The sequence below is a fragment of the Stomoxys calcitrans genome, chromosome 2, assembly GCF_963082655.1.
Source record: "Stomoxys calcitrans chromosome 2, idStoCalc2.1, whole genome shotgun sequence".
Lineage (NCBI taxonomy): Eukaryota > Metazoa > Arthropoda > Insecta > Diptera > Muscidae > Stomoxys > Stomoxys calcitrans.
Window position 1 is genome coordinate 16,962,539 of NC_081553.1, and position 22,287 is coordinate 16,984,825.

A 22,287-nucleotide genomic window follows, 5' to 3' on the forward strand; every position below is an offset into this window, starting at 1 on the left:
ATGCCACTATGGACACACACCTAAGCCAGTAATTGGCTTGTTGTACGCTCTAAAAACTATAAAGTAACCTATAAAAATAAAATTTTAGGTTAGGACTTCCTTGCTACTTACTAAATCCTTAATTGTTTTAATACAATTCAGACTTACTTTAAAGTTTTATTTATGAGAAACGAGATGCGATGTGCGTGATAGGCTGGCTGTAGCAAAAGAGATCGAGGGTCGCTGCCATAGCATTCAAGACATCTCGGCTTCAAAACATAACAAACAGTAAGGGAATGGAGTTGCCAGATTGGCCGACTTTAATACTGGTTTTTTCTTTGCAATGAATTTAAGGTTGTATCGTAAAAACTAGGTTTATTCGCTGATGGTAAGTAAACTTCAATGAAACAAAATAAAATAATTTTCCAACATACGTACCACGTGTGCATCTGAATCGGTCTATAACCTAATACAGCTCCCTTATAACCGATTTGGTTGAAATTTGCATATAAGGTTCGGCCCGGCCGAACTTAGTACACTTTTGCTAGTTTTTCAAAATAAAATACCATCCGCATCCGTTTTTAATTAATTCTACTCTCATTTTGCCAGCGGAAGTCCCTGACATGAAATGGCTATACCTATGTATATTATTTTTTCTATGGGTGTTTTACCCTTCTCCAATATCGATGACTCCCTGTGAAACTACTAATTGCCTCATGCCCACTTCATTTGATGTGCTGCTGTACATAGTGAGCATAGTGTAATCAAAAGGCCAAAATAAATTACCTACTTAACATAAAAAGTTAGAAGCTGGAAACTGATTACCCATGTTGGATGTATGGTATATGCGCTCCAATTACAGCACATCTGCAATCTGCAACGACTGCAATCATAGCTGAAAATGAAACAATTGGCTCCAAAATTAGATACAGCACCGCCGTAGAACTGTGGCATCCACAAACCATCTCTTATTTTTCGAATTGTACTTTCAGTTACATTTATCTTTCTTAGTACATTTTGTTACATCAATGAAGTAGTAATATGCAACACAGAAATATCACATTTATTTGTTTATGTATAAGTGCTATAACATTCCACTACATTTAATATCGTACTTTATGATAGTCATGTAAAATAATAAAATGGAGTTTTCTCGACTAGTAGTAGTTAAGAGTTGATAGAAACAACGTGTTTCATTTATTGGGTTTGGAGTTCGATCGACCTAACCTCTACACTTGGTTCAGCTCACGTCCACTACAATTGGTGACCCCGACGTTTGAGCATTGCAAAATGGAAGGCGATGGAAAACAGGCACAAGGGAATACAATCCCACAACAGCAATCGTCAACTTCAACACCAGTGACACGCGCTAATCCGCAAGGAAGTCTTGGTGCACCATCTGAACACAATACCATCGTAAACAGAGTTTCTGTCAAGGTCCCACCTTTCTGGCCAGAGCAGCCAGAAATATGGTTTGCTCAAGTCGAGGCTCAATTCGGTATTTCAGGTATAAACAGCGACGTCTCCCGGTTCAACACCGTTGTTGCAGCCATCGAAAGTGGTGTCTTAGCCCAAATATCGGACGCTATACTCAACCCGCCTGAAACAAATAAGTACCTCCACTTAAAAGCTTGCATTATTGAGCGATACTGCGACAGCGAGCAGAAGAAAATCCAAAAATTGATATCCGAAATTGATTTAGGCGACAAAAGACCAACGCAACTGTTAAACGAGCTCAAAAGTTTAGCAAAAGGTAAAATTAACGATGATTTTCTTAAAACTCTTTGGTTACAGAGGTTACCGGCTCAAACTCGTGCGATACTTCAAGCATCAAATGCAGATTTACCCGAGCTAGCAAAGCTCGCTGATAAAATCATTGAAGTCTCTGATTACCGGCATGTAGCAGCGGTAGCACAAAATCTGCCTGACAACAATCTTAACATGCGGATTCAACGAATTGAAGAGCAGTTAAATCAGCTGGTAAGCTTTGGTCGAAGGAGAAGCCGCAGTAAGTCTAACAACCGCAGATCAAAAAGTAAGGATGGACGGTCCGACAACACATCTACTGGTTGCCAACAACACTGTTGGTATCATAGAACGTTCGGCAACAACGCTCAAAAGTGCCGGCCTCCATGCACCTATTCATCAAACCACACAAAAAACTAACATTATCGCCAGACTCCGCGGGCGGTGCTGACGAGGAATATGTTCAAATCGCTCGCCTCATTGTTTGTGACAAAAGCACAAGCATCCAATTTTTAATAGACACAGGCGCGGATGTGTCCGTGCTGCCACCTACCATAAGGGACAAACGAAACAAACATCAACCAACGAACTTCTATGCAGCTAATGGGTCGCCCATTAAAACATACGGGCAACGACGTTTGAATTTGTCATTTGGGTTGCGTCGGAGTTTCGTATGGAACTTTTACATCGCTGACGTCAACTGCGCAATGATTGGCTCCGATTTCTTAAAAGCATATGATTTGCTTGTTGACATAAAAAGAGGTAAATTAATTGATCGACAAACAATGTTAGAATGTAAAGGGAATTTTGCAAAACAAAATTCAATAAGCATTCTAACACACACAGATTCCTCAAGGTTTGCGCAAATTCTACGTGAGTATAATGATTTGACCGTCTTGAATTCAAATAAAAACCCAATCGAATCGAAGACTACTCATTTCATCACAACTTCAGGTGCACCGGTGTTTGCTCGTCCAAGACGTTTGGTTGGAGAACGACTGGAAGCCGCTAAGAAAGAATTCCAATTCCTCATCGATAAAGGTATTTGCAGGCCATCGAAGAGCCAGTGGGCTAGTCCACTGCATCTTGTAAAGAAAGCGAATAACGAGTGGAGGCCGTGTGGTGACTACCGTGCGCTAAACGCACAGACATTCCCAGACCGGTACCCCATACCTTATTTGCACGACGTCACAAATATTCTGCACGGGAAGAAAATATTTTCAGCCATAGATTTGCAGCGGGCATACCACCAAATACCGATTGAGCCCGACGACATACCGAAAACCGCCATATCAACACCTTTCGGCTTGTATGAGTTTATGTATATGACGTTTGGGCTGAGAAATGCTGCCCAAACTTTTCAGCGATACATCGACGAGCTGTTGAGGGGTTTGGATTTTACATTTGCCTACATCGATGATATTTTAGTTGCCTCAAGTGATGAGGAACAACACGAACGAGATCTACGTGAAGTCTTCAACCGTCTACGAAGAGGGAATTTGTCCATCAACGCAGGCAAATGTAAGATTGGTCAAACCGAGTTGGAATTTTTAGGCCATACCATAACAAGCGAGGGCCTTAAGCCACCAAAGAAAAGGATCGAAGCTATACTTCGCTTTGAAAAACCAACACTGGCTAAGGACCTAAAACGATTCTTAGGAATGATTAATTTTTATCGACCTTTCTTACCACACGCTACGAGGCATCAAAGTGTGTTACAACAACTGGTAAATGGCAACAAGAAGTGCGACACAACGAAAATTGTCTGGTCTAAGGAGACAGAAGCTGCCTTCGAAGCATGTAAAGATGACATAGCTAACGCAACAATGTTAAATTACTTATCCTCAAATGGTAAATTAACTTTAACTGTTGATGCGTCAGACACAGCTGTGGGAGCTGTGCTTCACCAAATCTGCGAGGGGAAAGCAAAACCTCTTGGATTCTATTCCAAACAACTAGCCGATGCGCAGCGCAATTATAGCGCCTACGATCGAGAGCTTGCTGCTGTGTATCAAGGCGTTGATCATTTCAAATACTTACTTGAGGGGCGAGAGTTTACAATCTTCACCGACCACAAGCCGCTCATATTCGCCTTTAAACAAAAAAGCGAAAAGGCACCACCACGAAGAGTGCGACAACTTGATTTTATAAGTCAATACTCCACCGACATTCAGCATATTCGAGGAACAGAAAATAACGTTGCAGATTGGTTGTCGCGACTCAACAGCATTGCGACGAGAGAAGTTAATTTTGAAACGATGGCTGCAGAGCAAGAGACTGACGACGAACTAAAATCTCTTCTGGAGCCAGGTAAGAATAGTTCACTGAAATTAACTTTGTTGCAAATTCCAGACACCAAACAACAACTATACTGCAATGTGGACGGCAAGCATGTACGGCCGTATGTGCCATTGAGACAAAGAGAGTTGGTTCTGAAGAAATTGCACAGCCTGTCTCACCCTGGCATTCGTGCTATGCGACGTCTTGTGATGGATCGGTATGTTTGGCCAGGCATAAGAAAAGACGTAGCCACTTTTGTACGAAGTTGCATACCGTGCCAGAGAATAAAGATTGGACGACATACAACTGCACCGCTCGAGCCATATTCTGCTGCAGATAAGCGTTTCCAGCACGTAAACATCGACTTGATTGGGCCTCTGCCGACGTCAGCAGGTAATCGTTACTGTCTTACGTGCATAGACAGATTTTCAAGGTGGCCTACGGCAATTCCAATCCCCGATATTACTGCGCACACTGTCGCAACAGCTTTCGTCAACGGCTGGATCGCTCTGTATGGTGTGCCAGAAAAAATAACTACGGATCTCGGACGGCAGTTCGTATCATCTCTCTTTGAAGAATTAACAAACACGTTTGGCATACGTCATCTTCGCACCACTGCATACCACCCGCAGGCGAATGGTATGATAGAGAGATGGCATCGCACACTCAAAAGTTCCATCAAGTGCTATGCTACAAATGATTGGTGCTTCGTTCTTCCATTGGTTCTGTTGGGACTTCGTGCTACTGTGAAACCCGACATAGGTGCCAGCCCTGCAGAGCTTCTCTACGGAACACAGCTACGGTTGCCAGGTGAATTTTTTACTCAGAGCAAAACGAAAGAGAGCCAAACAGAATTTGTTAAAAAACTTCGGCAAGCTATGAGTGAATTGCGGACTGCTAAACCGTCGTGGCATTCTACTGAGAAACCTTACATCGAACCTGAATTACAAGAATGCAAATTTGTTTTTGTACGTACGGACCGTACTCGACTACCATTTGAACCGCCATTTGAAGGCCCATTTGAGGTAGAACAACGATTCAAAAAGTATTTCGTTTTAAGGAAAGGGCTACGCAAAGAGAAGGTATCAATAGACCGATTAAAGCCAGCGCGAGTATTTTCGAACGAGACGACAAAGTCGGAAGATGTCTACCAAAGCAACAATGAGAGTCAACATAAGAAGGAAGATGCGATTGAGAGTTCCAATGCTAGCAACAACCAACCACCAGTATTGACTACACGATCGGGAAGACGAGTAAAGTTTCCTAGTTTTTACCGGTAGCGAAAAAACTACCCGGGGGGTATTGTGGCATCCACAAACCATCTCTTATTTTTCGAATTGTACTTTCAGTTACATTTATCTTTCTTAGTACATTTTGTTACATCAATGAAGTAGTAATATGCAACACAGAAATATCACATTTATTTGTTTATGTATAAGTGCTATAACATTCCACTACATTTAATATCGTACTTTATGATAGTCATGTAAAATAATAAAATGGAGTTTTCTCGACTAGTAGTAGTTAAGAGTTGATAGAAACAACGTGTTTCATTTATTGGGTTTGGAGTTCGATCGACCTAACCTCTACACTTGGTTCAGCTCACGTCCACTACAGAACCATAAAAACTAATTGCCTAATCTAACGGCAAATGGCATGAATTACTCTCAAACGCAAAAACAAAAACACCAAAAACAAAAAAATAAAATCTACAACAAGGCTGGTTGTTGACACGCTCCCACTCACTCTCTCTCTCTCACTCTCTCTCTGTAGCAACTAACTCTAGGCCATTTAATGCGACTCGATAAAATTTCAAATTCCTGCAATTATCTTCACTTAAACGACGACACGCGTTTAATTTCCAACAACTTTTCACTATCTATGTGAACTGGTGGTTTTTTTTCGTGGTTGTTGTGTTTTTTTGGGGGCGTTTTAATGTGCGATTACTCGCATTCACATAAAATTCTTTTTTCTGCACTTGCACTCCCACCTCCGCCTTTGGTGTTTTTTTTTTTGGTGTTTTGTTTTGCCAATTTTTTGCTGGCAAACTGCTCTAAAAACCAGAAACACCGCAGCGCACCAAAAGCGCATCATCCTATCGTTGGCTGCTATTTTTGTGTTTAAATCAATCTGATGTTGATGATGATTAAAAAATTGTTTTCATTGAGAGTTAAAAACAACATCAACATACATAAATAATAGTGTACAAATGAAATGAGATACATTCATCAATTTTCTGTATAAATTTCAATGGGAAAGGGTTTTTAAATAAGGGTATGTATTTTTTATATGTATGTTATTGGTATATTTCTCTAATTGATCTTTGGTAATTAGTAGTTCCCTTGTTTACTATCAATGTCTAATTTTCTTTTTATTTTTTTCAGGTAATGAGGAAACACAGATTCGTCAAGGTAAAAAGTGGTTTTGTAAGCGAGCAAAACTCCATTAGAAAGGTTATGATTCACATCGAAATATCTATTTCCGACCCTACAAAGTATATATATTTCGGGTCGTCGTAAAATTCTAAGACGCCAAATCGGACCATTTTTGGATATAGCTGCTATATAGATCGATTTTCCGATAAAGGGTCTAATGCCCATAAATGCTTTTTTTCATCCAATTTCGCTGAAATTTGAAACAGTGCGTAGTTTTAGGCCTCCCGACATCAGACACAATTATGGTTCATATCGGACTATATTTATATATCGGACTATATTTATATATAAGATTCGGCCCGGCCGAACATAGCACGCTCTTACTTGTTCTTGTTGTAGCAGTGTGTTGTGTTCTATCTTTCAGTCGAGAGGTCCTGGTTAGGCAGTTAAACAGGTGACGTGTGTAGTGTGGTCCCATGTCATAATTGCTGTGGCATGTGAGGAGAATGTCTAAGAGCTGTCAAATGTTATACCAAATATTTTGGGATACTTGATGGTGTTTATCTCTCGAATGTATTCGTTTTTACCTTCCTGCTATCGTTTTTGTTGACACATCGGCACGTCTGGGTCCAAATTCCGACTCGAACATCAAAAAAAGCCATTTAATAATTCGGTAAGAAGAGTTGTCGCTACGCGGCCCGCCATTCAGTTTCGGTAAAAAATGGTTCGATCATTGAGCTAAAACTTTAATAGGGCTCTGTTCATGAATGTGAGCGATCCCTTATTGGATTGTTAGAGGGAAATATTAAAAAATTATTTTAAACAAAAGGCTCCCTGTGGTACAAAAGCGACAACAAAATTGTGATTTCGATAGAAAAATTCAAAATTTAAAATGTGCACTAAGATTGGTTCCTTTTTTTTCGTTTGGCACTAATTGATATCTTTGCGGGTTTTGCGTTACCTAAAAAACACCAAATTTAGTGCGAAAAGTACTAAGTTGGCATCCCTGCCTATTATTTTGCTGTTTTACTTATTCAGTTATTTCATCATAAAGAAGATGATGTTGGTAGGCTAGAGGATGCTTGCAAAACTACCAAACATGAGATCATGAGTTCCAATCCTCTGTGGCACCAAAATTATTAAAATTTGTTTTTAAGGGTTATAGTAGAGAGAGAGTGACAGAGGAAACTCCGAGAGCAGCAGTAAAATGAACGAGACATGCAGCGTGAGCCGAAGAGAGAACATAAAAACACCACCACACCGAAACAAAGCACATGAAGTGGCTGGTAAAATGGTTTTTTGTCTTGTTTATTGATTGATTGATGTTATATGTTGGATTTCCTTTCAACAATAAATTTGTATTTTCAGTTCCTGAGATTCAAAATAAATTGTTGCAGGAAAATTGACAAATTTCGTCATTGTTTTTTCGACCAAAATTGTTGTTTTTCAAAATTATTTTTATCTGTGTAGAGGTAAAACAGTGCCGGAGATATCGCCCCGCCTTTGGGAAATCCCTGTTTCATTTTACGGTGCTTAGACTTCTTATTCCTAAATTTCACCAACGACTGGTGATCACACAGATATTTCGTGACAAACCGTTTCAGGTCGTCTTAGAGATATCCCCAAAGAGTTTGGCTTAATGTCATATTGGATGCTTTCGATAAGTGAAGTGCCACGATAAGTGCTTTCGATAAGTGAAGTGCCAAGTGATGCCACGCAAAGCATTTTGTTACTATCCAGTCTTCGAAATTCATGTTGATGCTCGACAAATGGAAATTCTTTAACGTGTCTAGGGAGGAGTATTCCCACAAACGCCTTGGCTGCTGTTGAGAGAAGTATCTGATTCCTCCTTGCTCGGATACTTTCCAGACTTCAGTAGCGGGATCACTCTGTCCACCTTAATGATTTTTACCTTAATGTTCGTTTGAAATATTGGCGGGAAGCACCATGGCATACAATCTACTATTTCGTCGAACTTCCCGGCATTGGCCTGGCAATTATGAGGCTGGAGTGTTGCTTTTGCTTATATTGCCGCACGGAAAGGTTCAGAGGGGTCAGATGGTCCGACGATGAGGATGCCGAAGGCGACGACGATGACGCTTGTCACCAGAATGGTCTGTCGGAAACTCCGACGTATAAGACATACATTTCCGACGTATAATACATACATCAAAAACTTCATAAATTAGTCAAAAAAATAGTTTTTGCCAGAATTGAAATTATTTATTAGGAAATCATACAATTAGTTTCAACTCTTGTGAATTTATGAATATGGCAACACTTGTGCATAAGTTACAACGTGCGAGTACATCAACAACCTTTTTTACTGTTATTCTCCCACACTAATACATACTGGCGTAATTCGTGAATATCTTAATATGGTCAAACTGCAGCGGAAGGCAGAGTTCTGATCATAAATAGATTTAAAATAACATTTTTTTTATAAAATTTAAAATTTTTAAATATTTATAGTAACAACAACAAATCTAAAACAATGATATTTTAAATAGAACAGAAATTTTGAGGTTTGTGACGTTTACAACCTTTTGAGAGTTGAAAACCTAAAAAACCGACATACAGACCATCTCTGCTAGTCATCCACTGCTGTCTATGTTCGAACCAGACCTTTGCAAACATATTCAGTGGGACTTTACACCTGCAGTGGTGTAAGGCCAGAACAAGATCGGAAATGCATCCACTGTATGCACCGGTTACACCTCACCGACACCTACCGATGATGGAGGGGGCTCTGGCAAACCGAACAGAACCAGGGTCTGGGGTTCTTCCAATCCCGGCACGGACCAGAAGCTTGTTGAGAAGGCACTACGGGGTGTACCTCTCCAAACAAAAAGAAAGAACACGTACACTGAGGCGGCAGCCCTTGCCGACGAGGGACTTCATCGGATCAATCTTATCTTATCTTATTTTAAGTCATCGTTTTTTGTATACATTGAGAATGTGCGTGCCAATTTGCAGCAAATTAGGTCGGAAATTTTGGCTAATGCCGTGAAGAAATCTTAATAAAGATAGTTTTGTTGTATTGGGGCTATGCCAGTCTTTCCACTGAGAACAGCTCAATCGAGTGGAAAAAAGTGATGATTGTACGGTAGAGCAAAACACTAAAACGGTTTTGTGTTTTTTAGTGTTTTGCTCTACCGTACAATCACCCTTATATGGAGTTTCCGCTCCCCTTCACATAGATTGGTTGTTCTACAGAACTATTGCTACATATATTGAATAATTGACAGAATTGAAAATTTCCAAACATTTTCTTGACGCCCATGACATTCACTTGACTTTCCTTTTACTTTTTGCTGCCCTTAAGTAACATTTGATTTTATACATGTATTTTCTTTTTATTCTTTTTTTGGGTGTGCCAGATATTAACAACAACTTATCGCATAAGCTGACAACAAGATCCTTAATTTATTGCCAAAACAAAAACCATATCGAACTTTCCACTAAGTTTTCCAATTAAGAGCTTTAAAAGTGGATTTCGTTAATGCGTTAACTACAAAACCATGAAACAAAACCAGTAAAACGGCCGGGCCGAATCTTTTATACCCTCTACCATGGATAGTATTTGTCAAGTTCTTTGCCCGGTATCTCTTTATAGGCAAAAAAGGATAATGGATAAGTATTGCTATGCTATTAGAGCTATATCAAATGCTATTGTGCAAAATTTCAACCAAATCGGAAAAGAATAACGCCCTATGGGGGGCTCAAAAAAATCATGAGATCGGTTTATATGGGGTCTATATCAGGTTATGGACCGATTCAGATTATCTTTGCCACATATGTTTAAAGTCATAAGAAATACCACTGTGCAAAATTACAGCCAATGAGAAAATTACGGATGAGTATTGCGCTCTCTAAAGGGTCAACAAGTATAATCGGGAGATCGGTGTATATGGGAGCTATATCAAGGTTTACACTCATTCAGGCCATACATAACACGTATGTTAGGGGTCATAGAAGAAGTCATTGCGTAAAATTTCATCCAAATCGGATGAGAATTACGCCCTCTAAAGGGTCAACAAGTATAATCGGGAGATCGGTGTATATGGGAGCTACATCAGGTTTTGAACCGATTCTAACCATACTTGGCACATCTATTGAATGTTATAGAAAACGTCATGGTACATTTCAGCCACATCGGATAAGAATTGCACTCTCTAGAGGCTCAAGAAGTGAAATCGGGTGAGCGGTTTATATGGGAGCTGTATCTAAATATGGACCGATACTAATCAACCTCCGCTAATAGCAAGTATTTGTGAAAATTTTCAAGCGCCTAGCTTTACTCCTTCGAGAGTTAGCGAGCTGTTCACAGACAGACAGACGGTCAGGGCTAGTTCGACTTAAAATGTCATGGCAATCCAGAATATATAGACTTTACGGGGTCTCAGACCAATATTTCGATGTGTTACAAACTGATTGACGATGGTAGTATACACCCATTCTATGATGGTGGCTATAAAAAGACTCCAACCACTTCAGTGTTCATTCAACTGCACCTTCAGTTACGCATTCGGTTAATGGTTGCCAATAAATCAAACGTTTTTTCCCCAGTTTTTATTTTTCTCTCTCTTTTTTTGGTAGTTGGGTGGGGGGCCAAGGTTGAGGGCCATTCAATTGGATTTGTCATGCAAGTCACATTTGAGCGATTGATTCGAGTTAGCCTGCCCTCTGTGTGAAAGGCGGCCTGACTCATATTTTTGATTACATCACATCTGTGTTGTTGTTGCTGTTGTTGATTTTCATTTTTAATTGTAAGCCGGTCAAATTTGTACAACAAAAAATCAAATAAGGCATTAGGCTTTACTGTTAATTGTGGAAAAGAGGTGTAAACTTGAATAGCTGCTAAAGTTTTTTTGTAATAGAAATGAAGAATGAGAAATTAGTTTGAAGTAACAGCAGATGGCTTGGGCTACATCAAGAGTGTTAGTTTTGAACAAGAAACAAACTACGAAGTATACCCAAGTACTGAGTTCGACTTGTCGCCTAAACAATTGTCAGAAAGCATTAAGTCTAATAGATACTGATATCGACTTTTCGTCCGAACATCTTTCAAAACGCATTATAAAAAATGGTAACGAAGATAGTGCGAACACATTCCGTAGAAGCGGTACTAATTTCTATGAGCCAAAAAGCACCGACGCCTCAATATAAATGTCGCTTCAATTAATTGAAGATGTAATTAAATGCTCACGAACGGGTCACAAACAACATATATTCATTTACAGGTAAAACAGTTGCCAAACAATAAAATATTGAGTGCACTATCTGTCCAAATCAGTAATTAGTGCAACTCTGATTTTGTGTCTATTTCTACTTCGAGTCATTTTTTGTTGTTTGTGTGTATGCTATGGTTCTTAGTTATAATGCATACACACAATCAAAACTCGTTGATAGAAAGTGCACTTAGCGAGAAAAAATTTTACTCGGCTGTTACACACAAACAACTCTGCTTCAATGTAGATGCTTTTGTTGTGTGTCGCTGTATGACGTTTGTTTTTGTAATGACTTCCAATAGAATTCGGCATATTTCGCAATAATTAATAACTAATACCGTAGGGGGCGCCCTACCCCACCCAAACGTACATGTTTATCGATTGCGACAATATGGGTATCAAATGAAAGGTATTTAAGAGTAGAGTTCGAGCTCTATATAACAATTCGACTTCGATTCGAGGAGTCGTTAGGCCCGCCTCACCCCCAAAAACCGTCCAAAAATGGCATAATTGTGGCAAAACAAAACATGTATAAAAAGTCCCAGGGGGCCTCCCCACCACAAAGCTCTATTCCCCCCTCACACCTTAATTATGCACCAAATGGAAATGTACACCGAGCGGGACAAGATGAGACTCAAACGAAAGGTATTTGAGATTAGAATACGAAAAGTATATACAAATTCGGGTCAATCCCCGGGGAGTCGCCCCACCCCAAAATTATGTCCCAAATGGACATGTTTACCAAACGGAACAATGTGGGATTCTAATGAAAGTTATTTGAGAGTTAAATGCGATATAAATCATTTTAAAATTTGGACCATGTCGAAAGGGGGTCGCAAACACTTTGGATATATCACACCGGGCCAGCTGGTCTATTACATAATAAAAATTAAATTGTTGTTCGTTTATTTGTTAAATGTACTGAAAAGATTTTTATGATATTTTCACAGGTAGTGTTTGGCTCCCGACGAAAATAGGGAACTTAATTTTTCGATATCCGGTGGGGAGCGGCCAGATCTCCGAGACGGGTGCACCGATTTAAACCAAATGTTGAATGCAGCTTCTGATAACCAAAAAACATGGAACGTTGTGTCTAATTCTCTTTCGAGACGAGCTCAATGATCGGAGATTGTCTTTGCAAATGGAAAAGGAAACCCAGAGAACCCAACACACACCAACAACTATGGACGCGTTTCGTAATTTGTTTAGAATTGCTCATCAGCCATATTAGGTGTAAAGGCTTCAAATAACTGGTCAAATAACTTTACAAGCATTCATCTTGAAAATCCCCCACTAGGACCGCTTTCGGCAAACTTGGTATCAAATGAAGGGTATATGAAAGTAGATATACCTAGGATTCTGGGTGAAGAACAGTCACATGCCGTACAAGAGTCACATGGAGTCAATGGCTGTATCTCCTAAACTATGCGTCTTAGAGGGAAATGGGCCTTAATTCGTGACTTCATCAAAAAATTATGAATTTCATCGAAAATGCATTATAAATCTAAATTTCATATGGAAAACTTTAAATGGCTGTATCTCCTTAACTATGCGCCCTAGAGGGAAATGGACCTTAATTCGTGACTCCATCAAAAAATTCTGTATTTCATCGAAAATTCATTAAAAATCGAAATTTTCCTTGGAAAACTTAAAATGGCTGTATCTCCTAAACAATGCGTCTAATTCAATGATTCTAATTCATAACTTCATCAAAAAATTAAGAATTTCATCCAAAATCGTTTAAAAATCGAAATTTCACTTGGAAAACTTAAAATGACTGTATCTCCTAAACTATGCGTCGTAGACAAAAATGGGTCTTAATTCGTAACTTCATCAAAAAATTAAGAATTTTATCCAGAATCCTTTAAAAATCAAAATTTCACTTGGAAAACTTAAAATGACTGTTTCTCCTAAACTATGCGTCCTAGAGAAAAATGGGCCTTAATTTGTGGCTCCATCAAACAAATCAATAAAAGTCGAGATTTCACTTGGAAAACTTAAAATGGCTGTATCTCCTAAACTATGCGTCTTAGAGGGAAATGGGCCTTAATTCGTGACTCCATCAAAAAATTCAGAATTTCATTGAAATTCCATAAAGAATCGAAATTTCACTTGGAAAACTTAAAATGGCTGTATCTCCTAAACTATGCGTCCTAGAGGGAAATGGGCCTTAATTTGTGACTCCATCAAAAAATTAAGAATTTCATCCAAAATCCTTTAAAATCGAAATTTCAGTTTCAAAACTTAAAATGGCTGTATCTCTTAAAATATGCGTCCTAGAGGGAAATGAGCCTTAAATTCGTGACTACATCAAAAAATTCAGAATTTATCTATTATACCCCTGATACCCCTTATATAGTTATACCCCTTAGACTCAAAATCGGCAGATCGGTTAATATGGCAGCTATATCCAAATATGTTCCGATCTGAACCATTTTAGGTTCCGATATTGACGGGCCCAATCAAACTCACTATGCCAAATTTCTGCGAAATCACCTATTATAGGCTTAAGACCCTAAATCGCCAGATCGGTCTATATGGCAGTTATATCCAAATAAAGTCCAATGTGACTCATTTAAGAACTTAACCTGCGTATAGAAGAAATACGAGTCTGTGTAAAATTTCAACTCAATATCTCAATTTTTAATGACTGTATCGTGATTACAACTGATGGACACACAGACACACGGACATCGTTAAACAGTCTTCGAACTTTATGACGATCAAATTTCTTTAAATTTAAATAAACCAATTTTACGTGTACAATTGTAAAAGGAATTTAACCTTAACAGTCTACACATACTTACAGATAGTCTGCCAACACATTTTTACATACTAATTGTTCATAAGGAAAATCCCTTACCTAGACCACAAGTTCAACACCCGCAACGCCACACATTGCAGTCCTTTCTGAAATTCAATACGAAATATTTCACCTGCACAAAAAAAAAAAAAATAAAAGAACTAAACTTTTCCTCATTTTAAGTTTAATCGTTAGAACAAATTTGCGTGATGGCGGTATTGAATTTCATTGACATACTTAACACCGACAATAGCAACGCCAGGGAATACCTCAAATACCATATACTCGTAATTTAAAAGCAGCACTTACGTTAATGACATTCTCCTCGACAGGAACAACACTACGGTGGCAACTCGACATCCAGCCATCCATCCAAGGTAGATTAAATGGCATACATCTGCACTTCCTCCTGTCGCTTAGTATTCCCAAAACATGGGTAAAATGTAAAATTAATTAAGCCGGCTTAAGAGGCTTAAAGGGAAATATGTATTCTTCGATCGTTTTGCCAATGAACCAGCAATTCCTAGCCATTTCACTGTTCGCGGTCCACCTGTCTACCCTAACAGTAGAAGAAACGAAAACACATAACAAAAAGGCGAATAAAATTAGTTTCAATCGACATCGATACGAGTTGCAACTATATGCTGAAAGTAATTGCGTAATTGAAGTTAATAATACAGGGAAGCAACCGTAGCAGGGGAGGTCTTTATTTTGAAAAAATTCTAACATTATTTTCATCAAACCTTATTAAATCTCTGCCTTCCATGTGATTGTGGCCACATTGTTGGCCAACCTCCACTCATGGGGTCACCATTTACTTTTATTTTTCTTCTGATTTCAAATGTCGATTGTGGGCTTAAGCCCCAATAATGCCTCTTACCCACCAAATGGTGTTCTTTGTGGCTGCTGCTGCTGTTGCCGATTCTGATTTTGTTTGTGGACTCGTTTCATGCGTTCTCTTTGAAAACTGGTGACGCTTTTAACGCCCAAATTATGTATTCTAAGCAGCGATTACAGACTCACGTAGACGCGTATTTGTGCTACAATCAACCTCCAGCTGTTCTCATTAAAAGCAACCTGCCAGTCTACTTCTACCTACATAGCAGATTGCAATCGCCTAGTCATGTATGGGGAATTTGTTTGACCGCAGCTACATATTGAATAATATTGGTGTGGTATATATTGTTAAATATTTTATGGCCAAATGAGTAGAAAGACATTTCAAAGTCATACCTAATTATAAATTTATTTATAATTAAGAAAAAAAAAAATTAACCCAATGGTCTAAAAATGTTTAAACATAATTTTAATATTTAATTTAAATTTTACAAGTAAGCACGGTCTAAAGTCGGGCGTAGCCGACCTTTTGATACCGTTCACCACATTGGGTAAGCAGGCAAAGTAATCGAAACTTAAATTTTAATGCGGATAGTAATCCGCCCCATGCCACTATGGACATACACCTAAGCCAGTAATCGGCTTGTTGCGGGAGACGGTGGAGCATACCTGACATCACTTTATCTGGCTTTCGACTCTCCGAAACCGACACCTACGTCGCAACTGGAACGGCTGGTGAAGAGGGTGCAATGGGAACTCTGACCACATTTCGTGGGCAGTACCAACATTAATAAGCGGGCCAAGCCCTGGCAGAACTCTTGAATACTAACGACCTGCTTTTGCTTTGCTTTAAATGGCTATGACAAAATATTTGTTCCACTAGCCGAACGTAGAATAGCGTTCCAAGCGCCTCGATCTTCTGCGCTCATTCTAAAATCTCTGATACCAAGTTTCGAGGTGTCTCCCACAACTTGATCTTTCCATCGGGCTTTTGGTCTTCCCGGTTTGCGTGTACCACCGTGTTTGCCTTCAAAAGACTTCTTTGCTGGAGCTGCTTCATCCATTCTGATAACATGTCCTAGCCAACGCAGCCGTTGTATTTTGATGCGTGTAAATATGCTATCGTCGTCATAGAGCTCATACAGCTCGTGGTTCATATGTCGCCTATACTCTCCGTTAACGCAAACTGGTTCATATATTTTACGAAGTGTCTTTCTCTCAAATACTCCAAGCACTGCCTCATCTGCTTTCACAAGTACCCATACTAACGACCTAATAACACTTAATATTGGTAACACCTCTACATTTGTTAATAGGATTAGGGAGGAGGTTTCAGATCTGATAATGCATATGCAAATTTTGCCCATGAAAGTTCCACTGAGGAACAAGGGCAAATTTCTCATATATCAATGAGTGCAGTCCGGTTCAAGTTTGATGCTCAATGATAAGGGGCCTCCTTTTTATAGCCGCGTCTGAACGGCGTGCCGCAGTGCAACACCTCTTTGGAGAGAAGTTTTACATGGCATAGTACCTCACAATTGTTGCCAGCTTTAGGAGGGGAAAACCACAGCTGAAAATTTTTTCTTATGGATTCGAACCCAGGCGTTCAGCGTCATAGGCGGACATGCTAACGTCTGCGCTTCGGTGGCCTAATATGTTCGGAAAATCTAATCGATGACATTCAGGATTGGAGGGTCTCCATGGAGCATTCCTTTTCAGACCATCGCTACATTAGATTTAGAATAGCACGGCCAGCGCTGACTCAAGGAATACAATGAAATGACCAGAGCGGCAAAACGTGCAACCAGGTCGATAGCGTTAATGACGCCGCCAAGATGAAAAAGTTTCTCTCAAAAACCCATGTACACACGTTAGTAGACGATATGGGAGTGAGAGCAACGACAACGGAGTACATATGAGGCGTGCGATGAAAACGCATTTTCCACAGGATACGACGGAACTCATGAAGACACCGGAATCTTGGAATAATGATGTTGATCGAAGGCTTATCGTAACGGAATTTATGGTCAAGGATCTTAAGTTATCCGGACCTGATGGAATATTTCCGGCGTTACTACAAAAGGAGACTGACCATCTGGGCACTATTTTCACAGCGTGCCTAGGACTTGCTTATAATCCGAAAGTCTGACAGGAGGCAAGTGTTATAACCAAGCCCGGCAAGGCAAGTTATGCGACACCAAAGGCCCACAGACCTATAAGCCTTACGTTCTTACTTAAACTTGGTTAACCCGAGACATTTCGGATCGACGCATTTCGAGTTAAGGGCGTGGGTGACGAACTCGCATTTAACACTGTGAAACAACGAAACTGTGGGTAGGACGGCGAAAATCCTATGGGGTGATCCGGATCGTGAGAGGACGAGGCTATTACTGAAAGGAAGTAAGAAGGAGATCAGTATAGCTTTCGGTATCATAACGGGAAACAGTCGGTGCGGCAAGTAATAGCATGGGTAGGGCATATGGGGAAGATGATGAGACGTTGTAGCATTTCCTATGTCATTGCCGGGCTGTCGCGGCTAAAAGACACCGGTACTTAGGTGGGGACACAATTCCAGACATGAACCAACTTAGTGGAGTGGCATGGAAAACAATTAAGGATTTTGTAAGTAGCATGGAATTCCTAACCTAGATTTTCTTTTTCGAGGATACTTTTTTTAATACAATATTTAGAGAGCACAACAAGCCGATTACTGGCTTAGGTGTATGTTCATAGTGGCATGGGGTGGATTAATATTCACACCCTCTTTTCAACCTAAGCTACTGTTGACAGCTGCCAATTTTCTTTATATTATACCCTCCACCATAGGATGGGGTAAATACAAATTTCGTCATTCCATTTGTAACAACTCGGAGTATGCGTCTAAGACCCCATAAAGTATATATTTTTTAATTTTTTGTAAAATTACTTGTTTGTTAAATTTATAGTTAAAACCCTGATGAAGATCACCGGCAGTGGTCGAAATATTGGTAAAAATTACAAATAAAACCCCAACCCCTGGTTTTGTAAATTGTTCGATGACTTCGAGCCAAACCAAGAAGACAAACTTATAAAATTCCTAAGGTCAACAATAAAATCTCAGAGTTAATTGGAAACCCTAAAATATTACAAATGTTACATTACCAATTTAAATATCTTGTGACCTTGTATTACCAACTCTTTAACATTAATCCCATTATTCCAATAACCAAGATAAAATCTCCAAAAACCCGAATTGATTAAATCCCTAACAACACCAACATGAAGTACTGTTTGCTCCATAAATAGTCGTCGTTTGTCCATATTTGCGCTTATTTAGCCGATTTTCGCCTTTATGGTGTTCAACGACTAAAGCAATAACAACAACAGCAACAACAACTATAAAAAAATCACACTTGAGTGGCAAAGTTTGTTTACACACAATTCTAAAATGCTCTGTTGTACCGTGCTATGATGTTGTTGCTGCTGTTGCCGCTGGCCCATTAACAATACGACGAGACTTCTACATGACAGTCGCCAATTGCCAACAATGAATTTGAGCAATCTAGTAGTGGGCAGAAGGAGGGAAGTGCTACTAAATTTAGTAATAGTTTAACAATTTACAAAGACTTTTTTTATGACGCCAATGGTAGTCGTCTAGTCTAAACTGTTGTCTAAGTATTGAATAGTTGTGTCAGGGTAATTCGTAGTTTGTGCGTTTATATTCAGATATGCCTTCATAAATGTTTTTCTTGTTTTACATAAGAGTACATAATACCAACTAACGACAAACTTATTCAATGCGTTTTCCAATAATCTAAAACCGTATCAACATATGAAACTTGCATATTGTTCATCATTGAGAATCACCCTAGTATATGTTACGATAAAGTAAGTATTTCCAATACCAACTTCGTCATTAGCGAGGCCACCGTAGCGCAGAGGTTAGCTTATCCTCCTATGACACTGAACGACTATGTTCGAAACCCGGCGAGAACATCAGAAAAAAATTTTTAGTGCTGGTTATCCTCTCCTAATGCTGCCTATATTTCTGAGGTACTATGCCAAGTAAAAACTTCTCCACAAAGAGCTGTCTCACTGTGGCACGGCTTTCGTAATCGGCTATAAAAGGAGGCCCCTTATCGTTGAGCTTAAGTTTGCCTCCGGTTCCTTAATAGAATGTTCATGGGCAAATTTTGCGTTTGCAACTTCGTCATTGTATTTCAAAATAATCGAAAAAGTAATTTTTTACTTTATTAAACAAACATTAGTATTATTTACATTTTATCATCATTATTATTAAGATTATATAGAGTGCTGTCCGTTACTATCCACATTATACTGATTATGAAATTCTTATTTCAAAATCGTTCAGTGAAATCGGATTTTTCATTTTTTTTTTAAATCTCCGTTGACGTCAATTTAGTGCAGCTTGGTCTATGACATAGACCTTTCACGCTCAGTATTTGCAAAGACGGTTCTGTGTTTGAAATCTTGGCATATTTTTTCGTATTGTTCTATTTTAAAACCTTTCGTTTACTCAACTGTTTATTAGAGTCATTTAGCTAAAAGAAAAAATTTCACACAAACATGTTATATAATGAATGAATTAAAATAAAACAAGTAAAAATGCATTAAGTTCGGCCAGGCCGAACTTTGGATGCCCACTACCTCGGATATATGTGCATATAAACGTCATTACTTCCAATCCAGTAAAAAATACACCAAAAATGAAAACTTGGCAGCTACGTGGAATTATGATCCATCTTAACCAAACTATCCAGGGATAGACCATAAAACAGATGGTTAGTCCACATGGCCGCTATATTCAAATATACTCCGATCTGATCCATTGCGCGCATTTGGATAGTTAAGGGTTCTAACACAACTCATTGTGCCAAAATTCGGACTATAAATGGCAAGACAATTCCAGCGTGTATTGTAGATATTTGGCATCTTCTTAAACTTTACAAATACGATCTCACTCCTCTCAGTGAACTGACAGAATACACGAGTGAGGTGGAAAAGAAACTTAATGTCGTCTCTCCAGCCCCCTGTTTTCATAATCTCAGTTTACCATTGCTGAAGTCATCTTTCAATTGGTCATAATTAGTTTTCAAATCATGGCCAAAGAAGTTCTCGATGTTTGGTGATTTAGTCATCTCATGGTCCATGACTGATAAACTTGTGACTTCCAACAACTGTGCTAAGTATGGTTGAAATCGGTACATAACCTGATATAGCTGCCATATAAAACGATCTCGGTTGTAGACGTCAAAAGCCAGTAGAGGGCGCAGTTCTCATCCGATTTGGCTGAAATTTTGTATGAGGTGATTTACTATGGTTGAGTATGGTTGAAATCAGGCCATAACCTGATATAGCTGCCACATAAACCGATCTCGGATCTTGACTTCTTGAGCCACTAGAGGGCACAATTCTTATCCGATATGGCTGAAATTTAGCATGATGTATTTTATTACGACTTCCAACAACTGTGCTGAGTATGGTTGAAATCAGTCCATAACCTGATATAGGTCAGGTAAAAGGTCACCTTTTTCATCGAACATTTACTGCAGTCGAACTACAACGCCTGTTTTTTTAGGTAGTCACGCTTGTTGAATCGTCAACAACCATCACAATTAATACCCATAGGTTGAACTCATCTAAAACACATTCTGGAGTCCTTCAGCGATTCTGCTTTTGATGAGTTTGTCGTAAAAGTGCTTGCTTCACTCATCCGTACTTACTAAGCAATCCTTTATCCGATTGGCTTTCTTCAAGATAACATCGTGGATTCCTTAGCGTTGTTGCTGATGGCACACCATTTTTGCCCAGTGGGACGACAGCTTTGAGCTGGTTTCATTGCATTTTCTCTATGGAAATGGCGATCTTTGAGTATTCTTTCTTATAACAAAAAAGTGAAATTCGGATGAGTTATTTCAGAATGTACAAGAACTTTGGCTAAATATCTCAAGAACCTCAAGAACAACCCTCAAGAACCAAATAGGGTTACACAAATCACACCTCTTTTTACTTAATACATGAAAAACATAGGTATCCCGAATTAGATGTCCAAGCAAAAATTGGATTAAATATTTCCTGGCGTTTAAAAAAAAACTCTGCAACATTTTCGCCTATATTTTTTTAAATATACATTTACCTGATCATGATCTATGAGACTGCTAAAGAAAAATTATATTTTTTATCATTAATTATCAAAAAATTTTCAATTTAAATTTTGCAAAATTTAAAGCAGTGTCGCTAATTATATGGCCATCACTGTACACTCGATTCAAATTAATATACATTCACTTAATTGATAATAAACGAAGCTTGTATACCGATATCAATATCCCATTTTGTTCATAGGTAATGTGGCTTTTCGTGAAAGTTTTAGGTTATGTTGAAAAGAGGATATAAATCTGCCCCATGCGACTATTGACATACACCAAAGCCAGTAATCGGCTTGTTGTGCGCTCTAAAAACTAAAAGGTAACCTCGAAAGAAGAGAATCTATGTTAGGAATTCCGTGCTACTTACAAAATCCTTAATTGTTTTCAATGCCACTCCCCTAAGTCTGCTATAGTGACCGCACCTAAGGCCCGGTATCTGTTAAACGCAAAAGCCGGGCAATGACAAAGGAAATGATCCAAGGTCTCATCATATTCCCTACATGCCTTACACTTGCGATCACTAGCCGCACCGATTTTACATAAGTGAGCTGGTAGTCCAATGTGTCCCGTTATGACACGAAAGCTATACTGGCCTCCTTCTTACTTCCTTTCAGTAATAGCCTCGTCTTTTCACGATATGGATCTCCCCATAGGATTTTCGCCGTTTCGCTGTTCCAAAGGGTTACATGCGCATTCATCGCTCACGACCTTAACTCGGACTGCTTCGACCCAAAAGTCTTTGGGTTAACAAAGTTTATTGAAGGCAGTCCTCTGGCCTTCACCGCCAAATCATCTGCCCTTTCATTTACCCTTACTACGGTATGGCCTGGCAACCAAACGATGCGGATTTTGCCTTCCTCAGAGAAGTCGTTAATCTCCTTCTTACA

General features: G+C 39.1%; 1 protein-coding gene across 5 annotated transcripts in view; it reads left to right on the forward strand.

The window, feature by feature from the left end:
• LOC106081856 (alpha-1,6-mannosyl-glycoprotein 2-beta-N-acetylglucosaminyltransferase) overlaps positions 1–22,287 on the forward strand; it is a 93,409-nt gene that overhangs the window by 19,560 nt on the left and 51,562 nt on the right. Inside the window, exon 2 of one of the 5 annotated variants that reach the window (XM_059362103.1) lies at positions 6,390–6,416. The exons of the other annotated variants lie outside the window; for them this stretch is intronic. The gene's annotated coding sequence lies outside the window, so the exon portion shown is untranslated. The remainder of the gene's footprint in view (positions 1–6,389; positions 6,417–22,287) is intronic. 5 annotated transcript variants of the gene reach the window in all.